Source organism: Carassius gibelio, chromosome A11 (assembly GCF_023724105.1).
Source record: "Carassius gibelio isolate Cgi1373 ecotype wild population from Czech Republic chromosome A11, carGib1.2-hapl.c, whole genome shotgun sequence".
In the NCBI taxonomy this organism is placed as follows: Eukaryota; Metazoa; Chordata; class Actinopteri; order Cypriniformes; family Cyprinidae; genus Carassius; species Carassius gibelio.
The window spans coordinates 20,882,079-20,892,127 of record NC_068381.1 but is presented as its reverse complement, the minus strand read 5'-3'; positions in this window follow the sequence as shown (position 1 = coordinate 20,892,127).

The following is a 10,049-nucleotide window of genomic DNA, read 5'->3' as shown; positions in this document are numbered from 1 at the left end:
TGAGATATAAAATAGCAAGGGACTGAATATGATTTGCAGTTACACTTCTACTGTTGCTGTCAACAAATGACAGTGTAACGCCACGCCAGCAGAGGGAGCCCTCGCCTGAGTATTGACTGGTGCCGCTCCCTCTGCTTCTACTATCACTTCCTGTTTGGCAGCCATTTAAGCATGGCCAGGCCGAAACATGATTTGCGAAGTATTGCCAGTTCTACTGCCTTACCAAGCGTTTTTCCATTGTCTGATTTGATTACACTGTGTTTGACTTTTTGCCTGTTTCTCTGGATTTTTGCCTTTGGATTGCCCCTTTTGCTTGTTTGCTGGTTGGATTGTTTTCTATGATTTTGACCCCTTTGCCTGTGACCTCGACTCTGATTTCTGCTTCACGATTTGGATGGTTGAACTGTTTTTTAAATAAACTTCTGCAAATGGATTCTAACACAGCTTCGGCTTCACCTTCATTACAGAATACTTCGCCTCCTATGAATCCAGCGGAAGTTTCCCAGCTTCAAGCTGCTTTTGCTTATCAAGGTGAAATGCTCAAGAATTACCAGGATCAACTCAACAAACTTCAGGCTGCAAATGAACACCTAACCCATTATAGACGATCACTTCCCTCTCCAACACCACAGACGGTAAGACTGGCTATGCCAGAGAAGTTTGACGGTTCAGCTGAACAATGCCGGGGTTTTATTCGTCAAGTGGAGATTTTTTTTGCTAACCAGGATGAACAGTTTCACTCAGGTGAAAAGAAATGTGCTTTTCTAATGTCACTGCTCTCTGGTAAAGCAATCGATTGGGCTGCAGCAGTCTGGGAGACGGATCATTTGTTTCATTCCTCCTATACCTATTTTATTCAACAATTACGAGATGTGTTTGAATATCCCGCTGGGGGCAAAGATATTTCCACACAATTGCTTCATCTATCTCAAGACAATCGCACCGCTGCAGATTATGCTATTGAGTTTAGAACCCTCGCTGCACAAAGTGGCTGGAATGATGTCTCATTAAAGGCTGTGTTTCGACAAAGTCTGAACCTCGACCTACAAACTGAACTGGCCTGCAAAGGGGAAAACTGTTCTTTGAATGAATATATCACTCTTGCTATCAAGATCGATAATCTTATGAGGAATGCTCCCAAGAGGAAGATATCACACTCCAGTGCTACAGTCACACCCCAGCTTTCCCATGTTCCCCAACCCATGTCAATGCTTAGCCAGGAGCCCATGCAACTGGGTTTTTCAAGACTCACGGAAGAGGAGAGAAATCGACGACGTCAACTCAATCTGTTCTACTACTGTGGTGAAACAGGCCATCACAGCATAACATGTCCACACAAAGCCCGGAAAAACACCAAGATAACTACCCGGGTGAGTGTTGAACAATTTTCTCTCCTTCCTACCAAATCATTGACTTTTCCAGTTCGACTATCTACTGAAAGTACTTCCATTGATTTAACAGCGCTAATCGATTCTGGAGCTGCCCTAAATCTCATCCACAAGGACATCATTAGCAAGTTCAACCTTCCCACGCAACCCTGTGTGCCATCCATCAAGATTAGTGCTGTTAACAACACCCTCATAGGAGATGGCATCAACCACCAAACACAACCACTACAACTCCATGTTGGACTTTTCCATCAAGAGGCCATCTCATTCTATGTCATTGACTCCCCAAGATATGATATTATCCTTGGATACCCCTGGTTAGCTGTTCATGACCCAGTTTTTTCCTGGCATCATGGTGAGTTAACCCATTGGTCTGAATTCTGCCAAAACCAGTGTATGCACTCCACCATAATCAAGCCCTGTTTAACGACCACTATTGAAAGCCCAAACACCACTCAAAATACTAAAATTCCATCCTGTTACAAAGAATTCTCTGAAGTTTTCAGTAAAATCAAAGCCACACAGTTACCACCTCACTGACCATGGGACTGTGCTATTGATTTGTTGCCCAATGCCATGCCTCCTAAGAGCAAGGTTTACCCTTTGTCACGTAACGAGACTCAAGCCATGGAAGAATACATTGAAGAAGCCATGAACTCTGGATTTATCCGTCCCTCCACCTCTCCAGCGGCTGCAGGGTTTTTCTTTGTAGAAAAGAAAGATGGAGGCTTACGGCCATGATTAGACTACAGAGGGCTAAATAATGTAACTATCAAGTTCCGTTACCCCCTTCCACTGGTTCCATCTGCACTGGAACAACTACGTGAAGCAAGGGTTTACACGAAGCTGGACCTCAGAAGTGCGTACAACTTGATCCGCATTCGTGAAGGTGATGAATGGAAAACTGCCTTCCTCACCACTAGGGGGCACTATGAGTATTTGGTCATGCCGTATGGACTTGCTAATGCCCCAGCAGTCTTCCAATCTTTTATCAATGAAATATTCAGAGATCTCTTGAACCAATATGTGATAGCATACATAGATGACATACTGATTTACTCCAAGACAGAATCTGAACACATCCAACATGTCAAGACAGTACTCTCCCGCCTGCTGGATAATCAACTATACATCAAGGCAGAGAAATGTGAGTTTCATGTCAAGCAAACGTCCTTTCTTGGGTACAACATCAGTTACCAGGGTGTGGAGATGGATAACTCCAAGGTCAGAGCAGTCACCGACTGGCCACAACCCACTACAGTCAAGGAACTACAACGTTTCCTTGGTTTTGCAAACTTTTACCGGCGGTTCATTCGTAATAACAGTCTGATTGCATCCCCCCTAACATCACTGTTAAAAGGCAAACCATCCAAACTTAAATGGACTCAGGAAGCTATCCAGGCATTCACCAAACTCAAGTATAGTTTCACAACGGCCCTAATCCTCAATCACCCTGATCCTAATGAGGAATAGAGGATAATAGAGGAACTCAGTTTACCTCTCAGGTTTGGAAAGCTTTTTGTAAACAACTTGACATCAACATAAGCCTTACATCAGGATACCATCCACAATCAAACGGCCAAGTGGAGAGGTTGAACCAGGAAATTGGCAGGTATCTCAGAACATATTGCAGCCGTGAACAGAACCGATGGGCAGAATTTCTTCCATGGGCTGAGTATGCCCAAAACTCCCTGACCCACTCCTCCACTGGCTTGACCCCTTTCCAATGCGTCTTGGGATACCAACCCCCCTTGTTTCCGTGGTCTGGTGAACCCTCAACAGTACCTGCAGTTGATGACTGGATCAGACGTAGTGAGAGGGTGTGGGACAGTGCTCATGTTCGTCTACAGAGAGCCGTCAGAACCCAAGAATTCCAGGCTAACAGACGACGTCGCCCACACCCTCCCTACCAACCAGGACAACGGGTCTGGCTTTCTACGAGAGACCACAAACTGCGGCTACCTAGCAGAAAACTCAGCCCAAGGTATGTTGGACCTTTCAAAATAATAAAACAGATTAATGAGGTCACATACCAGCTTGAACTTCCCGTTAACTACCGTATCTCCCCATCCTTCCATGTCTCGCTCCTCAAACCGGTCCATCCGGATGCTGACCCCAATGCTGAGAACCAAGAGCCACCGCCACCACTGGACATAAATGGATCACCTGCATACAAGGTGAAGGAATTGCTGGACTCAAGACGCAGAGGGGGTCAGCTCCAATACCTGGTGGACTGGGAGGGCTATGGACCTGAAGAGAGATCATGGGTAGCCGCCTCCGACATCCTGGATCCATCACTCATCGAGGATTTCCATCAAGCCAGACCCGATCGTCCAGCACCCCGACTACGGGGACGTCCCCGTCGAGCGCCAGGAGGCGCTCCTAGGGGGGGGGGATCCTGTAACGCCACGCCAGCAGAGGGAGCCCTCGCCTGAGTATTGACTGGTGCCGCTCCCTCTGCTTCTACTATCACTTCCTGTTTGGCAGCCATTTAAGCATGGCCAGGCCGAAACATGATTTGCGAAGTATTGCCAGTTCTACTGCCTTACCAAGCGTTTTTCCATTGTCTGATTTGATTACACTGTGTTTGACTTTTTGCCTGTTTCTCTGGATTTTTGCCTTTGGATTGCCCCTTTTGCTTGTTTGCTGGTTGGATTGTTTTCTATGATTTTGACCCCTTTGCCTGTGACCTCGACTCTGATTTCTGCTTCACGATTTGGATGGTTGAACTGTTTTTTAAATAAACTTCTGCAAATGGATTCTAACACCGCTTCGGCTTCACCTTCATTACAGACAGTATAACATCACTGTGATTTGAAAGAAAAGGCAAGATTATTTTACAGCAATATAAATCCAGAATCAGAAAAAATAAAAAATAAAAAATAAAAAATAAAGCAAATTATTTATTCATTACTCCATACTTTGTGTGTGTGACAAGTTAGCATTAGCAGACCTGTGCTCCTGGGACTGGCCCCTATATAGAAGGAATTTTGTTTGACCATTTGCTTTTACATTTGGAGCAGAATAATACAAGCGGTTTTATCTTAAAATGAAAAAGACAAGCTGAAATAATAGTAGATTAATATGAATGTTTATTCATAACCATGCTGAAAATCAGATAATTTTGTTAGCTGATGCTAGCTGTCTAGCTAATTAGCTGATACTAACTTGAGGTCATTTTTTAAATACAAAGTCATAATATTTGATGTTCAGAACAGAGTAAATACAGTAATTATCACAGAGGGAGTCAAGTGTCCGGGGTGTTTTACCACACAGATAGGTTTGGATAAAGTAGTTATGAAAATATTATTACATTTTCCTTAAATAAAATGTAATCTCTAACAACAGGCCTCATTCTCATATCATATTTACTGTGACTTTCTGCAAGACATTTTTCTTACTGCTGAACCTTAGATCACTGATGGTGACACAGTTTTCTGTCAGTGTGAGCTTCACAGTGAATACTTCTACATCTCTCTCATCAGTGTAGTCTATATCAACAATTATTCTGAGAGAAACCAGCTATACTGAGCTGAATATATGGGTCAATATCACTGTAGGATTCCTTTTGATGTCCTGAATATAAATAACTAATTTGCCATGATAACTGAACATGCAAATGACTATGAAAGGTGTGTTATATTAGGCTAAGTTTTTTTATTCATAACAGAAGCATTACTTGGCTCTTTAGATACATTTTTATTATTTTCTTTAGTTTTGTATGAGAGGATGTATGTTGTTTTGCTATGTCCCAGGCACTGCTCATTAAATTTGAATGAGAGTAAAATAGTCAAAAAAAAAAAATATATATATATATATATATATACATGATGCCCTGTCGTATTGCGGAATCTGCCCTTTAAGAAGAGGCCATCACCATTAGTGACATCATCACAACAGATTTTTTTTATATCTTCAGTGGTGGGAATTTCAACTGCTGAGGTGAGTAGCAGTTGACTTTTCAACTGACAAATTTTCTTTATATAAGTTTGCTTACTTGTTTTGCCAAAGCTTAACATGTCCACCCTGTCGCTATAAAATATACAGGAGTGATTAAAATACAATAATTTCAAAATATGTAAGTTTGAATTTCAAAAAATGTCCATAGCATTCATTTGTAGTTAATATTGCAATTTATAGAAATGTTATATTACATTTTGTAGACCTCTCCTTGAACTGTCACCTTATAGTGGTGGAGAGGTTTGAGTACCCGAATGATCCTGGGAGCTATGTTGTCTGGGGCTATATGCTCCTGGTAGGGTCTCCCAAGGCAAACAGGTCCTTGGTGACGGGCCAGACTAAGAACAGTTCACAAAACCCCTTATGCCAAAATTTAAATCAAGGACCGTGATGTCGCCTGGCATGGCGCAGCCGGGGCCCCACCCTGGAGCCAGACCCGGGGGTGGGGCTCGTATGCGAGCGCCTGGTGGCCAGGCCTTCCCCCATGGGGTCCTGCCGGGCTCAGCCCGAAGGAGTGATGTGGGGCCGCCCTCCTGTGGGCTCACCACCTGCAGGAGGGAGCGTAAGGGGCCATGCATAGTGGTTTGGGCGAGACCCCCGACGACCCGATCTCTGGACACGGAATCTGGCTTTAGGGACATTGAATGTCACCTTGTTGGCGGGGAAGGAGCCTGAGCTTGTGCGGGAGATCAGCTTGGGATCTGGAACCACACTTCTTGAGAGAGGCTGGACTCTCTACCACTCTGGAGTTGCCCATGGTGAGAGGCAGAGGGCTGGAGTGGGTTTGCTAATAGCCCCCCAGCTCAGCTGCCATGTGTTGGAGTTTACCCCGGTGAACGAGAGGGTGCTTTCATGCGCCTTCGAGTCGGGGATAGGTCTCTCACTGTCGTTTGTGCCTACGGGTGTCGTTCTACTGGGGGACTTCAACGCTCACATGTGACAGTGACACCTGGAGGGGCGTGATTGGGAGGAACGGCCCCCCTGACCTGAACCCGAGCGGTGTTCTGTTATTGGATTTCTGTGCTAACCACGGTTTGTCCATAATGAACACCGTGTTCAAGCATAAGGGTGTCCATCAGTGCACGTGGCAACAGGACACCCTAGGCCGGAGGTCGATGATCGACTATGTGGTCGTGTCATCAGACCTTCGGCCATATGTCTTGGACACTCAGGTGAAGAGAGGGGCGGAGCTGTCAACCGATCACCACCTGGTTGTGAGTTGGATCCGATAGCTGGACAGACTCGGCAGACCCAAACATACTGTGAGGGTCTGTTGGGAATGTTTGGCCGAGCCCCTGTCAGATAGATCTTCAACTCCCACCTCCGGCAGAACTTCGACCGGATCCCGAGGGAGTCTGGAGATATGGAGTCCGAGTGGACCATGTTCTCCACCTCCATTGTCGCTGCGGTTGCTCGGAGCTGTGGCCGTAAGGTCTCCGGAGCCTGCCGAGGCGGCAATCCCCGAACCTAGTGGTGGACACCGGAAGTAAGGGATGCTGTCAAGCTGAAGAAGGAGTTCTATCGGGCTTGGATGGCTTGTGGGACTCCGGAGGCAGCTGACAGGTACTGGCAGGCCAAGCGGACTGCAGCCCGGGTAGTCGTGGAGGCTAAAACTCGGGCCTGGGAGGAGTTGGGTGAGGCCATGGACAAAGACTATCGGTTGGCCTCGAAGAGATTCTGGCAAATTGTTCCGTTGAGGAAGCAGTGGCTCAGGACTCACAGGGGCACTCGTCCATCACCCGGGCTGAAGTCATCGAGGTAGTTAAAAAGCTCCTCAGTGGCAAGGCACCAGGGATGGATGAGATCCACCCCGAGTACCTCAAGTGTCTGGATGTTGTGGGGCTGTCTTGGCTGTCTTGGCGGTTGGGGACAGTCTTGGCAGTTGGGGACAGTACCTCTGGACTGGCAGACCGGGGTGGTGGTCCCTCTTTTCAAGAAGGGGGACCGGAGAGTGTGTTCCAACTATATGGGGATCACACTTCTCAGCCTCCCTGGGAAAGTCTATGCCAGGGTACTGGAGAGGAGAATTCGGCCGATAGTGGAACCTCGGATTCAGGAGGAACAGTGTGGTTTTCGTCCCGGTCGTAGAACACTGGACCAGCTCTATACCCTTTCCAGGGTGCTGGAGGGTTCATGGGAGTTTGTCCAACCAGTCCACATGTGTTTTGTGGACTAGGAGAAGGCATTCGACCGTGTTCCTCGCGACATCCTGTGGAGGGCGCTCCGGGAGTATGGGGTCGGTGGCTCCCTACTTAGGGCTGTTCGGTCCCTGTATGACCGGAGAAAGAGCTTGGTTCGCATTGCCGGCAGTAAGTCAGACCTGTTCCCGGTGCATGTTGGACTCCGGCAGGGCTGCCCTTTGTCACCGGTTCTGTTCATAATTTTTATGGACAGAATTTCTAGGCGCAACCAAGGGCCGGATAGTGTCCGGTTTAGGGACCATACGATTTCATCACTGCTTTTTGCGGATGATGTTGTCGTGTTGGCCTCCTCAGACCAGGACCTTCAGCGTGCACTGGGACGGTTTGCAGCCGAGTGTGAATCGGCTGGGATGAGAATCAGCACCTCCAAGTCCGAGGCTATGGTTCTCAGTCAGAAAAGGGTGGATTGCCCACTTCAGGTTGGTGGAGAGTTCCTGCCTCAAGTGGAGGAGTTCAGGTATCTTGGGGTCTTGTTCACGAGTGAGGGAAGGATGGAACGTGAGATTGACAGACGGATCGGTGCAGCTTCTGCAGTAATGCGGTTGCTGTACCGATCTGTCATGGTGAAGAAGGAGCTGAACTGTAAGGCCAAGGTCTCGATTTACCGGTCAATCTACGTTCCTACTCTCACCTATGGTCATGAGCTGTGGGTCATGACCGAAAGGACAAGATCCCAGATACAGGAGCTTTCTCCGTCGGGTGGCTGGGCGCACCCTTGGAGATAGGGTGAGAAGCTCGGTCACTCGGGAGGAGCTCAGAGTAGAGCCGTTGCTCCTCCACATCGATAGGAGCAAGCTGAGGTGGCTCAGGCATCTATTTCGGATGCCTCCTGGACGCCTTCCCAGGGAGATGTTCCAGGCACGTCTCACCGGGAGGAGGCCCCTGGGGAAGACCTAGGACACGCTGGAGGGACTATGTCTCCCAGCTGGCCTGGGAACGCCTCGGGGTCCCCCGGAAGAGCTGGAAGAAGTGGCTAGGGAGAGGGAAGTCTGGGCGTCTCTGCTTAGACTGTTGCCCCCGCGACCCAGCCCCGGATAAGCGGAAGATGGATGGACATTTTATAGAAACATCTGCTGTAGATAATAGTTGTAATAAAAAAAATATCAGTGTGATTGAGAATGTAATTATATATATATTTTTTTTAAAGTGAATAAATGTTTAATTGTCATATTTTGTCATGCTTTTTGTGTTCTGCTTTATGTGTCCACTCCGTCGTGGGCTCGTCCACCCTGTCATCTTGGTATTTTTAAATAATATATAAAATAAAAATGTAATCATACCTATATAATCCATTGTGCTATGTGCAGGGGCAATAACATGCAAACAAAAAACTGTGTCCAAATATTGAAATATTTCTCCAAATAAGAAAAAATACATGTGCGAATTGTATGAGTTTCTTTTAAAAAACATTGTTTACATAAAATCTTTTATGTATTTATAATTTGAAAGCAAACAAATAACCCTGTTTAGGAAAGGGACATCATACCTTTCAGAAATTATAATTTGAATGTTAATAGTGCAATGAAAAACATATTTAACTGTAATTTATATGTCCACGACAGGGTGGACATATCTATGCTTTATGCTCTAAAAAATGGCCCATAATTAAAAAAAAAACATGGTGGGAGCTCAGATAATATATTTATTATAGTATTTGAGTGTCTACTATTATGACATGACATAAAGTGAATGGTAAATTTAAATCAAAATGTGTGAGTATTGTGAGGGTTGAAAGGCACTCTATGGTGATATTGACCCATATCATATACTATTACATTATACAAGTAGCCTGTATAAAATTACACAATAAACATTCATCAATCAATCATTTTTATTTTAGTACATTACAAATCAAGTACTTTAGTACTTTCAAGTAAAATTAAAAAATGAGTACTTCATACTTTTCCTGGAGTAATATTTTATTATACATTTCTGTACTTTTACTTAAGAACTTTTGTCCACGATTTTAAAATGATAAAAATGTTTAATGTTTATGAATTAGCTGATTTATTTATTCACTTTGTTATAAGCAGCATGCTTCCAGGGAAAGCCCCCTCATGTGCTTCTGATTGTCTGTGGTTTGATTCTGTTGTGAGGTTTGACACCAGCTTCTTGTTTTTTTTTCATATCCCTGGTTGCACTTAACCACAAACCACTTGTTTCCCTGTCATTCTCACCTCATCGTATTTCCTGTCATTTCCGCCTTTATTTTCATCTCATCTGTTATTCTAACTCTTGAAGTGCTGTGATTCTACAGTAATCAATCTGTATGATTAAATATATCTTGACTCTCTTTCAGGTTACTGTTGACTATCTATTACTGCTTTAGTCAGATGGATGAAATACATTTGCTCTTGAACTAAAACCACTGACCTGAAACTGTTTATGTCATCTGTGTGTTTTAACAGATACAGACATGCTATAGGAATATAATAATGTATATGCAAACTGCTGGAGCATCAAAACCACAGATGAGCAAAAACCAACAGTTTTGTTTCGT